This window comes from Acomys russatus, chromosome 30 (assembly GCF_903995435.1).
Source record: "Acomys russatus chromosome 30, mAcoRus1.1, whole genome shotgun sequence".
In the NCBI taxonomy this organism is placed as follows: domain Eukaryota; kingdom Metazoa; phylum Chordata; class Mammalia; order Rodentia; family Muridae; genus Acomys; species Acomys russatus.
Window position 1 is genome coordinate 5,332,042 of NC_067166.1, and position 25,102 is coordinate 5,357,143.

General features: G+C 45.3%; 1 protein-coding gene and 1 pseudogene across 2 annotated transcripts in view; both read right to left on the minus strand.

Annotated features, from left to right (window-relative positions):
* Arl15 (ADP ribosylation factor like GTPase 15) overlaps positions 1-25,102 on the minus strand; it is a 365,109-nt gene that overhangs the window by 13,248 nt on the left and 326,759 nt on the right. The gene's annotated exons all lie outside the window — the stretch shown is intronic.
* On the minus strand, positions 8,607-9,120 carry LOC127212326 (acyl-coenzyme A thioesterase 13-like; annotated as a pseudogene).

Sequence of the window (25,102 nt, forward strand, 5' to 3'; positions counted from 1 at the left end):
TAATAATGAGTGAAAGCCCCAAACACATATCAGAGACAACCAATTAGCTTGTCTGAAACAGGCTTGTAAAGCTATCAGTAACTTATAAAATGGTCTGCTACACACGAGTAAAATGTTGCTTAAATGACTTGCTTAACTAGATGCAGACACCATGAAATTGATTCTTTTAAGTTTTTTTTTTTTTTTTTTAAAGAAAAAAAAAACTAATAGCCATTAACTGTGCATATTGAAATGGCTGGCTGGCTATCTTGGCATTATAAAATGCAGGCTAAAGATATGAGTTCTATATTTTATGAAGCTAAAAAGGGGGTGGGGACATGAAAAAGAACAACAACCTATCAATGACCAACAGTGACTGACGTCTGCCTTGGTAGCTGAGATGGACCAGCATATTCTCTCTTCTGCCATGCTGGACGCTTTGCTTGGATTGCCAGATGTGTTCCCGATGCATTCCAAGTCTGGGCCTAGGTTTTGTATTGCAGAAAACACTTCTTTCCCGCCACGACCTTTGCTTGTGTCAAACAGCACAAGAGGAAGGAGAAGAAAACATACTCCCCCCCCCCTTCAAATCCATCATTTGTTCTCCCAGAGATTTATTTTATAAAACACTTTGCGTAACTTGATGTTAGCTGGCCCACAGTTGACAATTCCCGAACCTATTTCATACTTTGAACTTTCTAAAAAGCCTGTTGCATGTTACAATAGATTTCTGGCCACGCCTCATATTCAGCTTGCTCGATTATATAGCTCTATGCCACAAACAGACACTATCCAGCTGCTTTCCAAGCAGACCACCCGGAGGGTATGCGGCCGTGACTTTTTTTGGGCCTGTTTTCTCTATTATAATATTGCCATGCCTAATGCTCTTCACTGCACCCCTGTCCGCTCCCCAACACAGAGGACTCTCCGACTCAACGGAATATAAAGCAACGTAGTTAATCCACAGTGACAGAATATTAGGTACATAAAAACTCTCAAAAATCCATGGTTCATATTGTCAGCATTTTCTGGCTTCTGGTTTCCGTAACGGGTAAGGTGTGCGTGGAGGTGGTGGGTTTGAGAAAGCAGAATCAAAAGCAAGTCAACAAAATCGTGGAATCCAGATAAACATGGTCAACACTGGCTTGCGGCACAATGGCAGCACTCCGGCCTAACAAGATAGCATTCAGATGCTGGGGCCGGTTCAAATTCTTGGGCCTTACACGGGAGACAGAGAAATATGGCAAGCCACGGGTTGCTCAGCTGCCAGTGGACAGTGCCAATGGCTCTGTCCAGATACAGCAGTATTCCAGGGATGTTCCTGTCAGCAGTTTGTCATCTGGCTACAGCAAGGAGCCACCATGGAAACACTAGGAGGAAATGGAAAATAGGAAGGTGTGGCACGTCAGAGCAAGGGTGGAGGCAGACCAGCTTGCCAACTTCTTAGCAACGCTTCTGACTGAGGGGGACAGGTAGGTAACGCACGCTCTTGCAACTAGGTGCCGTGTTTTCAGTTCTGGAGAGAGAATTTCTTTCCTTGCTGGCAACTCAGCCAGGAGCCTCATATCCTGGCAACTTAAAAATATGAGCTTGGAAGGAGGCTTGCAGGCAGCCCAAGGCAAGGAAAAAAAAAAAAAAAAAAAGCTAAGTGGTAATTCATCCTGAAAAATTTTTAGCCCGAATCTTACATGGGACCAGTTGAAGTCAGTTTAAAGCCTGTGAAAGGCAAGTCTGGAGATCATTACCACAACATGAAGAGAATACCAGAAAGCAAGGCACAAAAAGCCACGGACTGTATTTCCCTTGATACTGTTCATGTGGCCTGGGGTCTCGGCATCTGACAATTAGTTGAAGCCAATATTTGTCAACCATAGAAAGAGGGGAAGCAATCACACAGTTCTCCGGGGACATCCGGTAATGTTTAGGGATAGTACCAGCTGCCATGTATGATGGGAGGAGGGCTCTAGTGGGGCTCGGCCAGGGTTATTGCTGCGCATTCCCCAGGGAGATCACTCCCCCCTCCTCCTCTCAGCAAAGATCTCTCTCCAGCCCTCCAATGCCAAGGTGGAGAAATCTTTAATCAAAACCCAAACAACAGAGGCCATGTGAAAATTTCAGCTGAGGGGCGGGAACCATCAGAATCGTCTCTGAAGGGAGGAGACTTAGGATCTGAACTCAAAAAGCGGACAGTGTGCTTCCCACCCTCCGCCCCTTTTTGTTCAAATCAAATTCACAATACATGAATAGCTGACACAGGTCAGCAGAGCCAAGTCTGTATATATCAAACCAGACTGTACCTAGCGCATCAAGGAAGCTGCCACTGTCTACCCACCCTACGTAGTTGCCGCTTCCGGCTAAAGGATAAACATAAGTGACTTAGAACAACTCTTACATGACAATGGAAGGGACTGGTAGATAATTAGTGGGTTAAGTCAGATGCCTTGGAAAAGAAAATGAAGACGGTACAACAATGATATTGTCTATGTAACTCACCTAAGAGAGTGACAGCAAATACAAAGCCACCGCAGGTACAGACAAACCTCTGGCTAATTTAAAAACCATACACGGGTAGAATAAAGGCTCTGATGACTAGCTTCCTCTTCACCATCTAGGGTTAGCTGAGCCTTCTTTGTCCCAGTACAAGACGATGCTTGAAATCTCCCTCCCACACAATGGGTTTTGACAGGCCGTGCAGGACCATGGCAAAGGCTCATGACTGGTGGGACTGTTTTCCTACCATGGCTGCTCCCAAGTTGCTTCACAATTCTCATGGCAATCATATTTGCTCTTATCATAAAGTAGCTTAATTAACATGATGCCAGCAGATGAAATATAAACTCGAAAAGATAATGCCTATTTCTATGAAAAATCAAATGGAAGGTATTCAAAGAACTTAATAAAGCCAAGTTACTGAGAACAAACTGCTATTGAATTGCGTTTCAGTAATACGTTTTCCAAAATTGATAAAGGACTGGGAGGGAAGACTGCTTCCAGTGTGTTTATCTCAGGGTTCTATTTTAAAGAAACAGAAAGCTGAACAGCAGGGGAGAATGACCACGCTCTATACAGCATTGGAAACAGAACACAGAACTCATATTGGTGGCCAAACATTCAAGAAAACCCCTTGACCCAATATGAAAAGATTAGTGTCAGCCGGGCGGTGGTGGCACATGCCTTTAATTCTAGCACTCGGGAGGCAAGCAGAGGCAGGTGGATCTCTGTGAGTTCGAGGCCAGCCTGGTCTACAAAGCAAGTCTAGGACAGTCAAGGCTACACAGAGAAACCCTGTTTTTGAAGAAACAAAACAAAAATAATCAAAAAGAGAGGAAAAAAAAAAAAAAAAGCAAGGAAAAGATCCATGTCATTTGTATGTTTAAGTTAAAATACGCTAGTTAGAGTAACTTCCTACTTTTAACTAATTATTTTTCTTTTCCTTACCCCCCCCCCCCATCTCCCCTCAGTACTGGGGAAGCAAGCAAGGGCTTTACTGATCACACACCCAGCAGCGCCCACACTCGACTAACTCTTCAACTATCAATTGAGACAAGGCCAGTGGGCTGCTGTGTCCTCACAGCTCTCGGTTGCCAACCACACTTTTCATCATGCCTGAATCAAACGCTCCCTCGGAGGGGAAGTCATTAACACTCATGCAGTCTGAGGTGTAGAGCGCTATACGAAAACATGTCCACTGTCAGAATCAATACTCCCGTCTCTCACCTCCCATCCTCTGCTGAAGGGGAGACTAAGTAAATGAAATTAAAATGCTCAGACCCACACTCACACACACTCAGACAACGACAGTTTCCTTAGAAACAGTCACATCTATAAATATGTCTTACAAATGAATAGTGCTTTAGTAAATGCTTAATAAGCCTGAATGAACTTGAAATAGTGTTTCCTTGTGTTGTTGGTTTTTTGTTTTTTTTTTTTTTTTTTTTTTTTTTTTTTCTTTTGAGATTTGCCTCCTAAGTGCTGGGATTAAAGGCGTGAGCCACCACTGCTTGGCCTTGAAATGGTATTTTCTAACTAGAACTTACGACTATTTTTTGGACCCAGGAGCAGAATGAGAAGCTATCAATGAAATGCCCCATGCTTTTCTTAACCAACACCTTGTGTCATCGGCACCCATGCATTGGGTTCTTTAGGGGCCAGGAGATTTTGGTGCTTTAAAGCATAGTACTAGAAAGTACTTTGAAATGATTGCAGTGTTTTTTTCTTAAACTTCTCATATTGACTTTTCCATTTGCAAAGTGATGATCCTATGATACGGCTTGAAAATTAAACCTACTAGATGCCAGCACAAGAAAATGCCAGTTTGTACCTAGTGTCAGTTTCTTAAAGTACAGGGCAGGCGTCACAGAAGTGGCATATAATGACATAGGCTCACAAATGCTATCTTCAGACTAGGAGTTACCTCATACCTTGTTTTTATCATATTTAGCATAATGGACTTGTACTCAGGTTCTTGAAACAGATTTGCAAACTTTGGGTGCCCGTTTATAATCTATTCTTTCACATGAAAAAAAAAATGTGTGGGTTTAGAGAAATCTGTATTTGAGAAACTGCATTCTTTCTTACTTGACTCCCAGCTTTCCATCCAGACCGACAAAGCCTGCTGCATATTTCTTAGTAGTAGTTAAATGCAACATAGGAATCTTCTCTCTCTCTCTCTCTCTCTCTCTCTCTCTCTCTCTCTCTCTCTCTCTCTCTCTCTCTCTCTCTCTCTCAAACATCTGGGAAGTCTGAAATCTCTTGCAGCTGCTGAAATGCGTGCTACAGATGGCAGACTTGCAGCAACCTGGCCGTAGACTGTACTGCTCTTTGGTCCCCTTCTGCTGGGAAGCAGGAGTCACAAGAAGTAAACAGTCGAAGCAAGCATCATGCTGGAGGCTGGAGGGCTTGGCTTGGTCATGACAGGAACTGATGACACCTCCTACCCAGCCTGAGGACAGCACAGCACATGCAAGCTAAAGAAGTGGAAGAGCCCGGGCAAGAGTTCTGCACAGAGGTGGAGACACATGAGAGACAAGCCAACTCTTTGCACTCTCACACATTAAGTTATTAAGGCCAGGAGTTATTCCAAGCACCAAAAAGACGCACTTGATTAACTAGCGCTTATGAAAGAACTGAAAGAATGGTTGCCTGAGTGTGCACATTTTCTCTGCAGGCGAGGCCCGCACGTGCTTCTTGGGGCTTTTTTCTTTTTATGAAGCATTACAAATTAGACACACAGCCCAGGTTAAGGAGACTCATTTGTGCTGCATCATAGATGCTTAAAGCCCAGAAAGCTCTCTGGGAAACCGTGAGCCCCTTGCACACCCAATATTCCCCCACGCCAATTCTTCCCATCTGCCAGCTGGGTTTCATTTTAAGAATTTCACACTGAATATAAAGTGCTATTTTGACCATGTGGCTCCAGAAATGTGAATTTATAGTCTATTCAGCTTGCATGGAAGTGATTGACAGAGAAGGGATTAACCAACTGGATGTCATGAAGCAGTGATTTTTCCAGGTTACTGTACTCACACGTGAGGCTAGCAAAAAGGATGGTTTCCCAGCAGGGGACTTGGGTTTTACTTAAGCACTAAGCGACCACTATGCCTAGGCACTTTGTTCTCTGTGTTCGTACTTCCTACATTCACCTGTTTTCAAATCTGTAAAATGGGAAAGCTAAGGCTTTTCTTAGACATTCCTTGCAGCAATGACAATTTGCCGTCGCGGACTGTATCTATAAGTGCTGGTCTCCTAGCTTAAGAACAAAGCCGTTGGAAAGCATGCACGGATGTATATACCTCTGTGCATGTGTCTGTGGCTTTGGTGGGGGGTAGGTGGGAGAAGATGAGAGAGAATGGGCTGGAGAAAAGGACAGGCAGGGCTGTCCTAGTATTTCTTTAATGTGGCCTTACTCCTTGGGTTAACAAGGGTACCTCACACACATGGACAAGGCTCTCTGTGTACAGTGTTCCGGAGACAGCTGGAAGGGTGGGAGTTTCTAGAGATGTCTCAAATATCATTGCCATGGAAGCTCTTTCATGTAAGGCAGCTCCCTCCCCCATCCTTTAAAAAAAGTTACTCATTTGCTTCAGACTTGCGGTGCTCAGGGGTTACCACGGACGGAACATGATGTTACATCCACGCATCCGGATTTTCTGAGCTTGCCTTTTGTGCCTTCAGCCTCAGACTGCTTCACACTCACCAACCCCAAAGGAGGTTTCACCGCAGGTCAGACTACTCCCCTGCTTGTGAGTACCCAAGGGAAAGAGGGGTGACCATTGCCTTTTGATAAAGGTATAGAGCAGCCGATCTCAACCTGTGGGTCCTGACCCCTTGGGAGGGGGTGTGTCAAACAACCCTTTTACAGGGGCAGCATATCAGATATCTTGCATATCAGACATTTACAGTACGACTCATAACAGTATCATAATTTGTAGGTATGAAGTAGCAACAAAACTAACTCCATGGTTGGGGTCACTACTACAACAGGGGGCTCTGTATTAGAGGGCGGCGGCATCAGGAAGCTGGAGAGCCACTGGCAGAGAGGATGTATCGGCTTTCATACCGGAGGCGGGCTCCAAACTCTACATCCGAAATCAGAGGACACATGACACGATCCTACACCAGGCCTGGCCAGGCTCAGGACTGGGTGGGCTCTGTGTGCAGGTGGATCTTGGAGTTTTATGATATTCTGAGTGCTAACTTTCCCCTCCCTTCCCTTATGACAGACAAAGAAGAGTGATCTGAATAATATATTGGAAATACTGAAGTAAAAAATATCCTTTCAAATATACCAAAGAGTAGGAAGGGGATTAAACAAAATACAAAACACCTGACAGGAAGGCACATACGATGTTCACCCACCTCACAGCAGGAAGCCCAACAGAAGCTTGCTGGAACCACGGGAAAGCAGTAGCTGATGCCTTCCCATAATGGTATGGATTCATATGCCAGAAACAACTGTGGATGCTTTTAAATCATCGTAGTTAAGAAACATGGGTAATTCCAGGGGCCCTGCTCAAACTACTGCGCCAACCAAGGACAGTACTTGAAGTAAACATCGAACCCCTTCTCAGATCTAGCCAATGGACAAGACATTCTCCATAGCTGAGTGGAGAGCAGGGACTGACTCGGACATGAACTCTGATGCCCCATATTTGACCACTTCCCCTTGGTGGGGAGGCCCAGTGGCACTCAGAGGAAGGATAAGCAGGCTACCAGGATGAGATGATAGCATGTGACCATATAGTCGGGGAGGAGGTCCCCCTCGGTCACAGATATAGGGGAGGGGAATAGGGTGAAAGTGGGAGGGAGGGAGGAGCAGGAGGGTACAAAGGATGGGATAACAATTGAGATGTAATCTGAATAAATTAATTAAGTTTTTAAAAAAAGCAACTTAAAAAAAGAAAGAAACATGGGCTCTTAATCTTGTATAGACATTTTGGGGATTCTAATTTTAGGTCAACAGATAACATTTAAATTAATGTGCCCGTTTCTGGAAGGTGCATGACCATTCAGGCAGACACAAACCCCTCAAGGTCTTCACCTGCGTGAGTGAAAAGCCAGAAGCCAGCTGAGCAGGCCCTAGTGCTTGAGAGGGCAACTCCCATCTCAGTAGCACCAGTACTTCAGTCCTCAACAGGGGATGAAACCTCCTAAAAGGAGGGTTTAGAGGAAATCATTCAAAGGACCATGCCCAGGGCCTTTACAGGGGTCGTATGGTCTTCTGCCTGCTGAGGGCTGTACAACCTTTTTGAATATGAGGGTCTCAATTCTGTTCAGCTCAGAGCGACACCCTATGCACTCCCACCAGAAATACATACAAGTTTCAGTTGCTGCACATTCATACCCTACCTGGATCCCAGCTTTATAGACATCTAAACCGTTTATTACATATTGTAAGCGGTTTGAGTTTGCATTTCTCTGGTGACTACTGATGTAGAGCATCTTTTCATTCGTTTATTGGCCAACTAGTACGCCACTGTTTATTAACTTCGGTGGTGTTCAATTGGTTGAATTTCCGACCCACTATGGCTTATGTTTGATATGAGAAGTCTAACAAAACAAAACCAAAACAAAACAAAACAAAGGACCCAGAACTACCATGAATGAGAAAGTTTGTCATGGATTGCTCATTAGATTACTCAGTGTCTCCGATGGGAAGAAAAACGTTTAGAATTGTGCTAGGAAGAGTTTTTATTTCCCTCTGAAGACAAATCTATGCTCTTTTCCTATAATGAGAACAACGTCAGAGATCATGAGTTCCTGGCTCTTTTATTCTTCCCAAATTCCGGGCAGTAAATATCAAAGTCAACTGGAGTAGTGATTTCACACACACACACACACACACACACACACACACACACACACACAGTGGGGATGTTCTACATCTTGATCTTGTTTCTTTTCTTTCCTTTCTTCCTTTCTTTTCTTTTCTTTTTTTTATTGCTGTTTTCTTAAGTCCCTTGCAAGTCTTTGTAGAAAGAAGTAGTGGAGCAGACTCACATGAGGAAGGTACCATCTCTGCTGGGCTTGAACACTAGTACATGATCACCACTTCTCTGACGGTAGCCACTTAACAGAGCACACCAAGCCTTCCTGTTAGCCTTGTCTTGAGATGGCCCTACTCTTTTTTTTTTTCCTTTTTGGTTTTGATAATTTATTTCAGGAAGTTGGTCACGAATCTTAGCACTGCCGGGCTTCTTCAGGCCACTCAGCTGTTCCCTCGGTTTCCCAGGTGTTTTGTGTGTCTGCCTTGTGCTGTTAGTTTCCCTGTGGCCTTGTGGGTCAGATCCACCAGGGCACAATGCACGTGCTTTCCCTTGCTTCAGAATTTGTGCTGTGAGCAGCATTTCTTCTCCTGTTTTAGTAGGAGAGATGCACGTTATGTTCATGTCAACGCAGACTCCAGCGCCCCTCTTTCTGTGCACACTAGAGCCACGGTTGATACACTGTCTTCTAAGGTTGCTGTCAAGCCTCCGTGCAGAGTGACCAACCTATTAGTACGTTGTTCGTCCACCTTCATTCACAGATTATTTTCTCAGGAGCAGCCGAGACAAGTGTCACCTTTTCCAAAACTCTATCAGAACCAGGAACTTTGGACACAGCCTTCCTTACTTCCCGTAGCTTCTGAGTCCAGCTGTTCATCGTGGGCACAATGTAAGAGTCTGGGCCCTGTGGGAATCGCCATGGTCCTACTCTTTTAGGAGCTTAAAAGTAACCAACAAGGGGCTGGAGAGATGGCTCAGCGGTTAAGAGCACTGTCTGCTCTTCAAAAGGTCCTGAATTCAATTCCTGACAACCACATGGTGGCTCCCATCTATACTGGGATCTGATGACCTCTTCTGGTGTGCAGGTGTACATGCGGAGAGAGCACTCATACATATTATAAATGAATAAATCTTAAAAAAAAAAAGTAACCGACAACACTCTTACTACAGAGTACAGACCCTAGCTTTAACAGAGTTGTGTCGACGTGAGAAACTCAACTGAAGAGCATTGTAGGAATGGGTGTTTACATACTACAGAAATTCAAAAACAAAACAAAACAAAAACAAAAACAAAAACCAGCAACCTAAATAGAGCAAATCCCTTATAGCAAAGTGCAAAGTGTAAAGGATCAATTGCCTTGTTTAAAGTGAATGATGCTCAGTACAGTCTTTTATCAGATTTCCCCTCTCTGTGCTATGGCTCACAGTTTGCACCCTCTGCTGCTGAAGAGCTGGGATTTTAACTGTGCTGCCCAGTTTCTATCTTCTCCTTATCAGCTGTTTTCTAATGACACCACATCAACTCCAGCAACACTCCAAGATCATCTTTCAGGGCAAGGAAGGGAAACCTAAAAGGGGGCAAAGAGAGAGAGAGAGAGAGAGAGAGAGAGAGAGAGAGAGAGAGAGAGAGAGAGAGAGAGAGAGAGAGAGAGAGAGACAACGTAGCTGCAGGAGCCAGAGTGAACTCCACACCAGACCTAGTACCTCTGCCTTTCTTCCCTTTCCACTGGCTCTCAGTCAAAAAGCCATGATTGGAAACAGTAAAAGAGAGCTGGCTATAGGTGGAGCAGCCTGTAAGACTAGCATCTGAGAGGTGGAAGCAGATCTGGTGTTCAAGGCCAGCTTCAGCTAAGGAGTGAGTTTGCGGCCAGCCTAGGCTATAGGAAGCTCCGTCTCTAAAACAAAAATAAAGCCGAAAATGAAATGACAGCACACAACAACTTCAGGTAGCTTAATAATGCTGGGATGAGACCCAGCTTCCATGTTAAAAAATAAAATAAAAATCAACCCAGATAAGGAACCCGTCTTGGAGAGTGTTCGAAGCGGAGCGCACACACAGACGCACGTTTCTGTCTATGCTTTCCTCATTACAACCACGGAGGCCGCTCCTTTCCCACGGGGCCACACTGGACACTCTAGCAGATGGACCCTGAGACACAGTCTGGGTTCACTGGTGGCTGCCAATATATGACATGCGTCCCCAAGAGGGAAGAAACTGGTAGAAGGCTGTGGACCCCTGGGTGACCTGGACTTAACTAAACAGACATTTGCTACATGCCTGATACCCTCCTGAGAGCTCAAGACACAGTAGTGCAGAAAGTAGAGCAATTTCCAAACTCCTGGCCTTCACGTTTTAGTGATGAAAGAGGGACTACACACATGTGAAAAATCCAGCGAAACACCATCTGGTGAACTAGACAGTGACAGAAAGGTCTTGAGACGATGAATCGTGGCTCTACAATACACAACAGGGTGGCCACCTTCCAGAGTCCTTATGCTTCTAACTCTCCAGCCAAGTGGAATCGGCCAACCCCTCAAACCTGCCTGCGTCCACCCACCCTGTGTCCTCTGTTCAAGGTGCTTCTCTCAGGGGCCCCTCCCTCCCTGCCTGCGTGTGGTCGGCGGTCCAGCGCCGTCAGTGTTAACTGGATCAGAGGCAGAGCCATCTATACTCAAGTTTCCGCTTTCCTGCTTATTAGATAGATACTTGACTTCGGGTAAGTTCCTTCCTTGCTGCTCTAAGCCTTTGGTTCTAAATTAGGGCATAATAATAATTATTACAACACCTGAAAATGAAAGAATAATACCTACCTTACAGAGTTCATTTGCAGAGACATAAAGTGCTCAGAGAAGTGCAGACTCCTTCCCCTCGTCCATCAACACTACTACGCACAGGTTTGCTGAGGACGCGATGCCACCACTGCTCTAGGCACTGCAGCTAAAGAGGTCTCTCCCTCCAGTTCTGCCATTCACACTAGGCTAAGGGACATAGACACATATATGTGTATATATACATGCACACAATGCCTCCTCACAAAGTCACATCTCTGGAGGGCTTATACAGCATTACCATTCCATCTTTACCCTTTTCCTTGTCCTTTCTTCTTGGTGTTTCTACATCATGATCCATCTACACCTTGCCTGCTTGGAGGAAAGCTTCCAATAAATGCAAATGCAAATAAAAACAAAAGGGAAAACAAAGACTTTGCCCTCCTAGGACTTGGAAAGCAAGCACTAATTAAAAACACTTCTAGCCAAATCGCTTGAGCCCTACCACTCCCTGACGGGTGTCTTAGAGTGTTGGCTATCTTCCTCACGGTCCAGTTGCCCCAGCAGCCTCAGTTGCTCCTTACCCAACAGACCCATTCAGGAACCTCTTCCTGCTCTCGTCTAGTTCCTATCTTTGATGCCCTATCCCTCGTCCCTTGAGCACCGGTTGCTTGTCCATCCCATGTCCTCACCTCCCTTGATTCTTTCTCCATCCCACCACCAGAATGCGCATTTCCAGAATGGAGGCGGATCTGGGCCTCAGAGAGCTTTTCACAAAGCATGGCCTCTCACTTTCTTGGTTCACCCCACATGTGGAGCAAGACCTCCATGGGCCAGATGCTCAGTGAGGGCTCACCGAACCAGCTGCTGGTAAGAAGCGGTGAGGGCTGTAGTCCTCTCCTCCCCCACCTTGCCCGTGCCCTTTGGACGACGATGCTGGAGCACAGAGCGAGCCGCATCAAGCTATAGCAATGCAAGACGTCCCCCAGAGACAGGCAGGTTTATCTCTTGTTTTATTTATTCAGTTTGCTGAGAACCTCATTATGTTCCAGGCACTGTGCTGTGGACAGAGAAAAACAGGCTTTAAAGGACTTACGGGCTGCAAGGGCACATGATGAAAACTCTGAGGAGTGTGTGGGATTTATCTATATGGAAAGTCACTGGTGCATGCAAGTGTTGATACGACCTATAGGTTATGAGAACATAACAGAAAAAGGACCTGTAAGACTATAATCTAAAGTGTGTTATCAGTTTTAACAATATCTACACTGTTCTGGGAGACTCTGTTGCTTCTATAAGCTTTTACTTTTATGAACCAACCATTAAGAGATTCCTGTCCCAGCTGCTCCTGTTTGCTTACTTCAGTTGTAAAAAATTTTTTTAATAATTTTAAGAAATGTAAAATATCACCACCACACTTAATTCTCTATTGTTTTAAGACACTGGCCCATGGAGAGTAATCTCATTCCAGACAACATGAGACATATGCTTTGAATTTCAGCACACTGAGGAAGAAAGATCAACCATTTTGTTCCCAAGTTGGCTTTTGACTTGCTGGCTGACTTTAAGTGTTCACCCATTGCTTCCCAATTTGGCTTCTATTCTAAAGTAGAAGTTCTAAAACTCATAAAGCACTCAGAACAGATTTAATTAAGAGAATATTTTAAAACTCAACCTGGCTGTATCTACAGGAAGAACGAAAATGTAGAACAGAAAGAGAAATGGGAAATGAGGTCCCAGAACACAGAGCATTAGATTTTTTTTTTTTTAAAGAAAGTATTAACTAGGACAGGGGAAGCCACACACCTTTTAAGGTGTCGGTTCTAAGCCTGGCCAGCAAACATAGTCCTAACCTAGAACTCTGACGAAATAAAGGCAGAGATTCTTGTTTGGAATAAGGAAAGGGCAAGATGGCAGACTCCATATGAATGCGCGTGAAGGCTCTTAACATCCCAAGGAGGCACAAGGCATCACACAGAGAGAACTGACAGGTCACCCTGGAAACTCTTCAAGCATGCCAACAGTTGATCCTTCACCGCTGTGGTCTGGCGTGGCCTACCTCTAACACAAACCACAAATGCTCAGTGGTCACACTATGAGACAGCCTACGGGAGGGGGAGGGGGAGGGGGAAGGGGGGCAGGTGTCGAGCTTCAGTTTGCTGTGGATTAAATCTCTTAGAGGAAGACAACTGTTTTCATTTTCTTTTCTTTCTGGGGGGGAACAAAAGCACCAGATAGGAAATACTGTCCCTTTGGAAAAGGCCCAGCCATTTGTTCTCTAGAAGGCCCTGAAACTAAGGAGATAAGGGAAAGTGGATCTTTGGAAATGCCTGGGGGGAAAAAAAAGCCTTTTAGGCCTGACTGTAGCAACCTACTTGAGAGCTGCAACTCATTAAGTGTGTCTCTGATAGCGCCTCAGATATGAAGATTAGTGGAACATGCCGGTAGGCTGAATCACCAAAAAGTTCTCTTAGGAATTTCAACACAGAAGATGTGATGGAGAATTACTCCATCGGCTCAAGCCTGTGTGAGGAGAGATAAGGCGCACAAGCCTTGTAGACAAGGGTTTCGGTCTTCGGAGATGGGAGCCTGGGCTCAGACACCGCCAGTGTGTGCGCAGCAGGAGCCTGCACTGACTCTATGGCCCTGGCCAAACGTACAAAGGCTTCTGCCTTCACAGAGCACAGCAACTAAAAACTACGCACGCCACTGCCATTTTGCATGTCAGGGACGAGAACTCCTTAAACAAACAAACAACAACAAAAAAAACCAGTCAATAGTTTATTTTCTTAAATCTCTTTCTGCTCCAGGAGGCAGCACCATGCTAGGGTCTGGTTTGAGAAGAACAGCTCTCTGATGAAGCTTCTCTACGCTCAGGAGCAGTTTCACCAGTGTCTCAGCCTTGTCTCTAGAAAGATTTAATACTGCTGGGGTCCCTCGCTTGTCAAACTCCCCCGCGAGAGGAGGGAAGGGGGGGCCCTCTTGCTCCATATTTTATGAGTGTGCCATCAAAATGAAAGCCACATTCCTCAAAACACTTTGGGTAAATAGACATGAGGCAGCATCCTGCTGACACACACACTGCAGATCCTGGACTAATCAATCTTTAACGGAGACTAGAAAGATGCTCTGAGTTACCCATTCTTAGAAATCGCATGGCATATGCCATTGGAACATATGGCCAAGGCATAGCTGAGGCTTCGGCTTGTCCCACTGCCAAGGAAGCGAGGCACCAAGTGCCTAACAACTAATGAATCAAGGACTAACACAGAGAGGAGTCTCTGAGGCAAGGGGACTTAGAAAAGGTAGGCGCTGTGGAGGTACCTGGCAGGAAGGGTTTGAAACTATTGACACAGACGTGCAAACGCGTGTGGTGTGGATCTGAGGGGAAACACGGGAAGGTGATAGCTCTGACATGTAGCAGAATTTCTGCACCTGACATGGAGGACGACCACAGGGCTTTGCAGCACAAGCAGGCTCGCACACTCATAAATGCTATGCCTCTGGCATCTGGCTCTCCAGAAACACCAGCCTGAGACATTGGCATCTGGCAAGGGAGGTCCAGGAGTTAAATTACTGAGGAGAAGAACATCAGGGACTGAAACCAGATGAAGCTTTTGAAACGTATTTTCAGTCTGAGGAGCTGGACAGGATCTATGCATTCAAAGATGGGAGTTGTAATTTGGTGACACTGACAGTAAACACGCAAAAAACAAAAACAAAACAAAACAAAAAACCCGAGCACGCCTTTAGAAGGTCCATTAAACTTTAAAAGTGCCAAGCCAAACTGATGCTTTAATTACAAAGTGACATTATTAGAGCAAGTAGATGTACAATTGACTGAGTGTCCATTGGGGCTTTTGATTTCGTGTTGCTTCTGTCCAAGCTCGGGAAGGGGCCTGTCAGGAACCTATCTCAGAAGCAGCAGGTGTGGGTGAGCACTCCCTTGGCAACTATACAGGACCCGATAGGGGCCTCCTCACACCTCCTGATGGAGGCTTTTGTTACAGATGACTGTCAGTCTCTGTGCAAACAGGAACCATATTGCAAAGATCAGCAGTCACACAGTTTTCTTTAACAACTTCAAGTATCACATTGTAAGTTTCAGAGGTGTGTGCCAAAGGTGTTATCCAATAGACGGCGTGGCAGATAGTAGAAGCCCTCCCGGTCAGATCTGCCAGGCTTGGAAGGAATTAGGGAGCCACTGCAACGAATGTGAAACAGTCTGCAAAACCTTAGGTATTTGCAGTCCTATGCACAAATGTGAGAGAAGCTAGTCCCTGAGAGAAATCGTCTGTGTCTGCCAAGACACCTAGCACTCCAACTGGGTGCAGAACAGCCCGAAATCTGCTTACTTTCTCATAAAGAACAGGAGACAAGGTAAAATTAGCACTTCCTACCTTAATATGGGGGCGGGGGTTGGAGGCAGGGGTGAAACAAAGCAGAAAAGGAGAGAGAGCGCGAGGGAGAGAGGGGAAGATGGGAACGGCATACTTGTGTGTGCACTTTGAACAAACAGCTATGATTCTGAGATCAAAGACTTGAATGAAGCAGGCACAGGCATGGTATATTTTCCTCCGGTGACGTCAGAGGAAATGAAGGGAGCTTATCCATGGGACAGTGGGATCTCGCATCTGCTCGTTGGTGTGATCTCACTCATTTGACAGTGACTGGAGACACTGGTATGCGCGTGTCACCACTTTTCGGTCCTCATCTCAACTTGATCAGGAAAGATACACTGTCTTTTTTATTTTCTAACCATGGAACTCTGGACAAGGCGGCCAATGTCTTTTGCTCCCTATTTTTTTTTTTTTTTTTTAAAGTGGGGATATGAGAACTGTGCTTGAAGACGCTTAGAATAAGTCAGGTGAGTGTCCCGAGCTGCTGCTCAAATACAGCTTCTTCTCAGAGAGCTGGGACTTACAACACAGATGACTTTTTCTTTCTTTCTTTCTTTCTTTCTTTTTTTTTTTTTTTTTTTTTTTTTTTTTTTTTTTTTTTTTGAGTTTTCTTGTTTTTTGCTTCTTTCCTTACATAAAATTCTTGTTGTTGTCGCTGCTGTTAAAGACAAAAATCTCACCAGAACGGCACTGAACAATCTTTCCTTTCTGCAACTAATTTCAAATATTTGAGGGTGGGGGGGGGTGGCTGTCATACTAAATTTATTGTTTCATTTTGTTGTAAGACAGCCCAAACTTAGATCACCTTCTCCCCATGTATACAAGGCATGGGTATAGTTGTGGGAAGAAGAAAGGGCCGCACAGGATATCTGTTCTGTTGTGGCTCCAGCTTTGTGTGTATCTTGTTTAGTTTTCTTTATGCTCTTTTGTGCAAAAAAAAACAGCACCCCACCCCGCCCCCCGGGTTTGAGAGATGGCTCTGTGGTTGAGAGCACACACTACTCTCGTAGAGGACCCAGATTTGGCTCCCAACGCACACAAGGAAGGCTCCCGACTTTTTCTTGTCCCAGTTCTAGGTGACTGACTGCCCTATTCTGGTGTCCACGGGTACCACACGCATGAAAACCACTCATACGTAACACCTGAATAGACAAATCTCTTAGGAAAATGACTCTCCGGTGAAAAAGGAGCTGACGTTTTTGTGGTCTTGAGTTGCTGCCTGAATGGCAAGCGCTATTGTAGTTGTTTAAGAGTGCTTCTGGAAACTGTTTAAACAAAAAAGTTACTTGGCCTATGACCTTTGTGTCAGACACTGGGCAAGTACGTTTGACTACTGTGGCAGACCTTGCAAGTGAGCCGTCTTTCTAGGGCAAAAGGCAACACTGTATCTCACAGCCTGCGCCCATGGTTGGGTGTGGCCAGGCCCTCAGTCTTGGGAATGGAGGATAAATGTTAACTACCATTTTCAGTTTGGGTCACCCCCATGGAATGTCCCACTTTTGAGTGCACGGTCTGTTCTCTTCAAAAGTAGGACCTAGAGGAGAGCACCATAAGACGTAAAGTATCAAGATTTTTGGATAACAAGTGTTCCTCCCTCATACTGGACTTTGAGGTGACATAGTGGAAAGCCACTGAGACTGTGGGCTATATGCTAATGTATGCTACTCAAGCCAATACAGACACTTAGCTTTCCTCACCACCCTGCTAGACATTATCACCCGAATTTGACTCACATGCAATGGCGGCTCACGGAGAGGTTAAGCCACTCACCCCGAGACAAACAGCTGACAGGATGAACAGGATGCCTAGTCCTGCCCAGTCCTTTGGGAAACCACATCCTTATGCAGAACAGCCCTGCCGCCTTGCCAATAGCTACTTCACTGTGTGAGCCCGAACTACAGGGTGGGTATTCCCACTTCCCCTCCTGAGCTTGTGTTCCAGGAACGAGAACACGTCACACTCAAAAATCATCCCAGGTTGACTTTTTCCAGACAGTTACAGAGTGCTGTGCTGCTCGTACAACATGAAAGCCGGGCCTACAGTGTCAGCGTGCATGAGGTAAGGATGGGCTCTTCAAAACCACTGTGTCACATCATACGGCTCCTTAATTTTCAGCCATTCAAACCTCTACTTTAAAATAAAGTTCTGATGTCGTTCTAGAACCCAGCATTATAGGCATAGAGCAATAGAAAAATTTTTATATGTTTTAGGCATAATAGATCCAGCAATTCCTGCTCAGTTAAGTATTTCTGACAGCTGGCTTACTGGGGCCTGACTGGCGCATCCAGCCACTTGGAGAAGAGAAAGCCTTATCAGGTCTTCTGATAGGTCACTGGAGTGAGCTTCTTTCATACATTCCTCCAAATTCCAGTCCTTTCCTTCTTACGTCTGAAGCCTGTGTACGGTGCTGCAAGCTCAGTCAACAATCCCCGTCCCGTGCATGTGCCCAACAAGATGAGGGCACAGACCGGGTCCACGTCCTGGGACCGAAAGAAAGGAATCTGGCATCTCAACAGAAAGGATCCCTGTTCTGTCTTAGCTCACAGGGTGCTGGAATGTCTTCTAGAGACGTCAGTGACTCTTACAGCTTGGAGGGACCACTTTCGTAGAAGCCTTATGTGCAGATAATGCCTGATATAAAGGAAACAGACGAGATGCTTAAGCAGGTAACAGCACTGACCCTAGCCAGTTAAAATGGAGGCTGGTGGAATAGCTACTATATGATTCTAGATGGTTCCTATAAGTCAGGAGTTCTCTCATAGGTTGTGGAACTCTAACAGGTCTTGGGGGAAGTCATGTCCAGCCACTACAAGGTGGGCCTCAACGGGATGGACCAACAGTTCAACATTTGACCAGCTGCTACACGTGTAGTGATCCGCAAGGACAGAACGCTGCCTTGACCTGTGGTAGGTGGAAGGTCATTTTAACATCATAGGAAGAGAACAGTCCAGAAACACAGGAGAAAATGCAACGAAAGGTGTGGGTTCTCTTATGGGAACTGTCACTTTCTTAATGAGCGTTGCACATGGACAGCACTAGGTAAACGCTGGAGGTGCTGGCTTTTAATAGACGCCCAGAGAATAGACACTGTTGTGGGAAATTATAAAGAAAATACATTTGACCTGACCGAAACTGGCAGTTATTTTGATGACTGGTATAAGAGACAGCCTGGTAGCAACAAGCAGCACCATAACTATAGTCTCAAGTCTCTCGGAGACAGCAACATTAAGGTTGAGTATGTTTTGGGCAGCCAGTCCCCTCTTTATCAGTTGAGGTCTGGTCTTTATCACTCCCATGGGTAAAGTCAGACAGACCAGGACTCAAAACAAAGCACCCCCCCGTGACCCCCCCCCCCCCCCCCCCCCCCCCCCCCCCGACCCCCCCCCCCCCACCAATGCCTGAAGAAAGAGATCCACTGATCTCAACTAGAGACCGGCTTGTGCTTGTGACTCGATTTTGGAGATTGTAAGACGTTACATCTGTATAGAATGGATGTGGATGCGTCTGAGGGGCTGGCTGCTCCCTGCCCCAACCCTTGTGAAAGGCACCTTGGTAAAAAGATCTCTGAGTGCTGGAGATGAATTATACATGCTGGAAGCTGCCAAATACACGCAGCTTTCTGGAGCAGGACAACTCACTTTATAGGAACCTCCAGCGAGACAGTCTTTCATTTCTGGCACATTCTTAGCCATGTCAAAACAAAAATCTGGTATATATAATGGGGCAAAACAACAGCAGCGACACAAACTCGGTTGCCGGTTTTATAACGGTTTTTCTTTTTTTAAAGTGTGATCATTTCTCAGGCCAGGTGAGCACTGCCTAAATTGAAAAGTTAAAAGATACCTACACATTTGCACCCACAGTTTTAGATCTTAGCTGAAAAGGACCCAGTGGGAAGTTTCATGCAGAAGGCAGAACACTGGCGACAAATGAGACATGACTAGGAGTTCTCTTCCTGGTGTTAGGTTATGACTTCCAATAAAAGTGTCGGGAGAAAGGTATTTGTCCGATGCTGTGTCAGATTTTGCAAAGCCCAGACGCACCTTGAGCAGCAGCTGGGGAGCAGCCTGGGCCTCAGTGTCTGGAAAGCTGCCGGGATGCTCTGTAGCTTTCTGAAAAGGCATTCGCTTGGTATTTCTCTCTTACTTTTATTAGCTTAAATTTCTTTTTCAGCAGATTGTCGCACAAACGGCCTTATGGGAGATATTCACAATCCGGCTGATTACTCTGCAGAGTCCTTCTTGGTGTTACTTTAATTATTCCAAACAGCATCTTAAAACCGTTTACATGGGGTTGAAAATAAGACTTGTTCCAAAGAACTGATATGGAAAAGGTATTCTTAGGGCCAGAATTTTCAAGCCAGAAGGGGACTCGACTTAGAAATCGTCCCTCCTGGGCGTCTGTCTCCCTTTAGCAGCTCCAGGGACACCAGACCCAGGTGGGTAACGTGAGCAAAGCCAGGGCTAGGTTGGGAGGCTTGGGGTGTGAGCCTGGTTCCTAACATTCAGCCTCCCTGCCTTCCTGCTTGTGGCCTGCTCCACAATACTGCTCTTTTTTGTTCCTGTTCAAAGTTGCTCCCTCCAACTACACCTGTCCCTTCCCCAGCTCTACACAGCAAGCAGGCTGCTTGGGCCCAGGGTGTCGTGTCACGGAGCCTGGGGACTAGCTGGCTTTGTTCTATTGAAGTAACAATTCGGCTGAAACTAACACCGTATAGGAAAGCCTTCAGGATGGAGCACAGCTAGCTCTAGGAGACTTATTCCCCGGCCCCATGCTCTTTCACTCTCTTCTTTGCCTTGTTTGAAGATGTTACATCTGGACCCATGTGAAGATTTTCCAGAAAAAAAAAAAAATCCTTTCACAGGTCATGGAAAATTCCGTACCATAGTAAGCAGAACCGGAGCAGAACATAGCCTTCCTGAAAGCACTGACCTACGGGGATAAACTATTTGTTCCTACCTTGCGTCAACTATGGCCGTAAAATCTAACTGCCTTTGTAACCCCAATACCTTTCAATTAGCTTGTTGTCCCTGTGGTAAACACCTGTGCCATAGGTTCACCCCATAGGTGATCAGTAACGCTACGTGCATTCACACAGTTGTGCCACTAGTGCCACCTAGCCACCCCTGACCCCCACCTTCTCCCAGCTTGCAGTGAGGCCACTAACCTATGGTGTGTTGGCATCCGATCTGTTTCTAAATCCTTGTCTCTTGAGATCTTCATTAGCTCTAAGTCTCTCAAGGATGGAGCCTTGACCTTCCTCTCCGGCCTGTCTAACATATTTCTGTCCACTTTCTACTCAAAGCTTGGCCTTGCCAAATTATAGATGTGATTTAGTGATGACACACTCTCTTTTTTCTCTCAGGTGCAAACTCTTTCCAAAAATGCTTATCATTTCTCTGTTACCTCCGGTGAGATACTGGTCCTTGACTCCAGCTCCCTTTCACCACTGCTGTCTCTTCTACCATTTAGTTTTCTAGGCCCTTCTTGGGTTTCCTTCTCTCACCTTTAGCACTTCCTGTCTCAATCCAGCACAGCGCTCCAAACGCTGGGCACAGATATGTGTCTGGGACTATGCTGTGCTTGCTGAAAAACAGTACAGACAAGAGGCTTCTTTAGTTTTGGCGGAGAAAGAAAAAGGAGGCTACCAAGATGAGAGTTGATAGCTTATGACCACTTAGTGGGGGAGGCGGTCCCCCTCGGTCACAGACATAGGGCAAGGGACTAGGGTGAAAGCAGGAGGAACAGGAGGATACCAGGGATGGGATAAGAATTTAGATGTAATCTGAATAAATTAATTAAATAAGTTAAAAAAGTGTACAGTTACACAACACAGAAGATCGAAGAACAAGTTAACTTAAGTGAAGGTGTCAACGCCAAGGACCAAAAATGTCCGACTTGAATGAGGGCTAGGGCAACACAAGGCTGTCTCTTATAGTCTTCATCTGAATCCTGGCTTTGCTCTTTGTTGGCCACATGACCTTGGTCACTTCACCACCTGAGCTTCAGTTGCCTCATTCATGATGATGACAATACTGTACGGGTTAGGCAGAGAGGCTGCACACGGAACACTCGGCTGGAACCTTGTCCCGCAGAGACATAGTACTGTAACTGAAGACACTGTGATTTGCCTCCAGTCTCGCTCTCAGCACCAGGACAGGCGGATGTTGGTGTCTAATGTTCCTGGGCACTTCGTGGAGCATACAGGCTTTGAGATCAGCCTTTCATTAAGTTTGGAAGAGAACTTTGAATGAAAAAAAAAAAAAAAAAAAAGGAAGACGGAGACGATGTGGTTTCTTAGCTGGTTCAGATACTAAGTGAGGGCAGCACTCTAGGTTGAAAACTTGCATTGAATTTATTTACTTGCAAAGTTAATATAAGCCCACTGGTGGGAAGTCTGTCACTCGTCTGGCCGTGGTCCTTCTACAGGGAGCCTTCAGCTACTCCTAGTTTTGAGCACTTGGGTGGAGTGTGAATAAATAAAGGCTTAGGCCCAGCAGATCACTTCCGGTTAAAGAAAGGGTGAGACTTCGTCAAATACCCTTTGTGAGCATGAGGCATAAATCCAGAAAGAACTTTGAAGGCCTTTTACAAATGGAGCCAGGTACCTAAGTTATATAAATGATCACTGATGTCTTCTCATATATTCTTTGCTCCTCATCCTCTCTCTCTTCCTCAGTTTCCTTCCTTCCCCCTTAGTAGACTTTCGGGGTAATGGTGAAAAGCGATCACCAGGCCCTTGCTGTTCCAGGAAGTGGCTGCCTGGTGATTGGTCCTGGGAGGAAACGATGTAATCTCACCAGAGCTCACAGAAAGCCCCGCATAGCCTCTTCCATCACTGCCACGTGTTTGTACCACACAAGACCCATGGCTCGCACCAATGCCTGCCTCACACTCAGAACAAAATGACTTCTACTGTAAAAAAATGGTGTCATCCAAACGCCCACGAGAACTTGGATGGCCACTTAAAGTCTAATGATTCTGCCAGTTTAAATAGGACCCACGGATTCAGCCTTCAGCAAAAACTACTGTAACTTTGTTTTTAGAGTTTCATTCTTCTGTAACAGAAATAAATACAGAAGACGCAGGAAAGATCATCTTTAAAGTTTTTATGAACTCAAAGGAAACAGTCCTCTAGATCTCAGTTATCAGAACCATCTAAGTTCTTGTTGTTTAGATAAGCATTCCAGATAGGGAGTAAACTCAAAAAATACAAATACATAAAAACATGCAGACTGGTTAGACAGAAGCAGAGGGCAGTGGGAGGGTATAGGGGTAAATATTTTCCCTTCAATGGGAATTCTGTGAAGCTCAAGGTCCTGCCCTAAGAATCAAGAATTACATACCATATTGGTGGTATGCACACATATGGTGGGCACGCGCGCGTACTCACACATGTGCACTCCCACACACGCAGGCTGAGTGTGACAGAACACAAGCAGAATATGAAGGTCTAACAGAGCTTGTATTCTAATGTGGAAAAGGAAAACAAAACCAAAACAACCCCTGCCCCCCGGGCATGTAAGAGTTTAGCCGTGGGCACACCTGCTGCCAACTTGGAGTGGTCTGTTTCTTCACAGTCTGTTCCAGGATAGGCTGGTCCATTTTCTCAAAGCCCATTTTATATTAAATACTAACAGGGAGCCAAATACTTTACATGGAGTTTTATGTTAAAGACCAATGGTTAAGACACCAGCAGAGGCAAATGTGGAAAAGCAGCACTGCTCAAATTAAAGAGACGTCACTCGCCCTACATCCACAGTCGGCAGAAGGCCCTGGTTTTAGAATCAGAGACAATCTGAAACTAAGTCAGTAAAGACCACACGCGAGGCTGTTGGTATCCCAGGCGAATACTTCAGTAGTCATCTAATGTAGGTGCCGAGGACAGAAGACACTTTCTGTAAAAAGCCAGGCTATTTAGAAAGGCCCCTGTTTCCTCTCAGTTATCTGCTGTAATCTGGATGCTCAAGATGCAAGGGGTTTTGCACTAGGCACGCAGTTAGCTAGCCTAAAAAATTAAAATGTCTACATAACAGTCTACGTGAATGCAGTCTAGCTTGGCAGTATACCTCAGCGGCAGGACTGCAGCACAGACTCCACATGGAATTTCAGTACTAGACTCACCCATTCTTTATTTGTAATCTGGAAGGATTTGTGATAACAAATATCTCCCCAGCAAGAGTAAAGGGAAAAATAAAAGCATGAAATGTGTTTTACTCATCACAACTCAGCCTAGAATCGAATCCTATGAATACTTACAAAGTCCCAATTAAATCTGACTTACAAGAATATACATATTAATATATAGCATATGTTATCAGTGCATACCATTAACAACATGTTTCATTATTTTAAAAGTTTAGGGGAAAATTTCCCAAGTGCAGTCTTTCCTCTAACTACAATATACTCTGTCCCATCCTCAGGAGGCAAGCAGCATGTATGTTACTTTGCTATTTTTCAGTATGTTTCTTCCAAATGAGCTTGTTGGCTAAGGAAGTGGGTTCGTGTTTGGTTGATCTCCCATCTTTTCTATGTACGTGGGCTTTAGATAGGTCAAGCCTACCCTAAGCCACGCATGACCTTAGGCTATCATTTAAGTTCCTTGTTTTATATGATGCAGGGTTCCTGGAAAGTGGTCCACACTTTGGTGAACTTTGAATTTTGGTGTTTGTGTTCATTTGGAAGATAAGAGGGGGTAGCTTTTATGCCTTGATAACATCCCATTACGAAAACAAACCAAGGAACATCAATGTAACTACGAATATGTTCCAATGAATCAAATCTGTGCAAGGAGAGGAACTTCAGCTTTGTAAAGGAGAGTCAGGACAAAGAATGCAGAAAACATGTGTTTTTGCCGAGGGTGAGAGGAGGCAGTAGAAAACTAAACTTAAAATGCTTTGGACATGAACTCCCCCACGGGAGTACAAACCAAGCGGAACTAAGCAACGCCCACAAGTCCTGGCCTGCCAACAGCTCCCCTCTGCTTAGAACTTTGCCAATGGCTTTTGCCTCTGGCGCAAAGACCAGTAACAAGATGGACCTAGTATTTCCAGGCCCAAACTTTCTAAATGACAAGCAAGCAAGCAAGCAAACAAGGAAGCAAGCAAGGATGCAAGGAGAAAAAAAGAATTAAAAATCAATCAAACAAACAAACAAAACCAAAAAACCTTGGTAAGTAGATCACCATCTGGGTTGAGGCACAGATTTATGCCAGTGAAATGATGTTACAAAATTACAAACGCTCTGGAAGACTCTTGTGCCTTGATCAAAAATTCTGGCCAAATTTGGAAGCTGCAAGTGGGCTATACCAACATTTGTGGTCTTTATCATCCTTCGCCGCTGTGCTAGTTACAGGTAATGTTGAACAGTGTCAGCGTTAGATCCACCGAAGGCCCTGGGTGCAGAGTAAACCACCGATGCAATGACGCCAAGGGGACCATGATGCCAAAGCTGAGGTTGTCAGGGAGACGGCTCGGTCACTTTGTACAGACGACCGAGGAGGAACAGGCGAGTGGGCCTTAGCTGCTCACAAAGCCAGGCTTCACTGGAAAAAACTTATTCTAAGCTGTTTTACAATTTTTCACTTACATATCTGTGTGTGCGTGAGTGCATGTGAGAGTCGGGGGTATGTTTGTGGGGAATTAAGTTTTCTTTCCATGTGGTTCCAGAGATCGGATTCTGGCTGTCAAG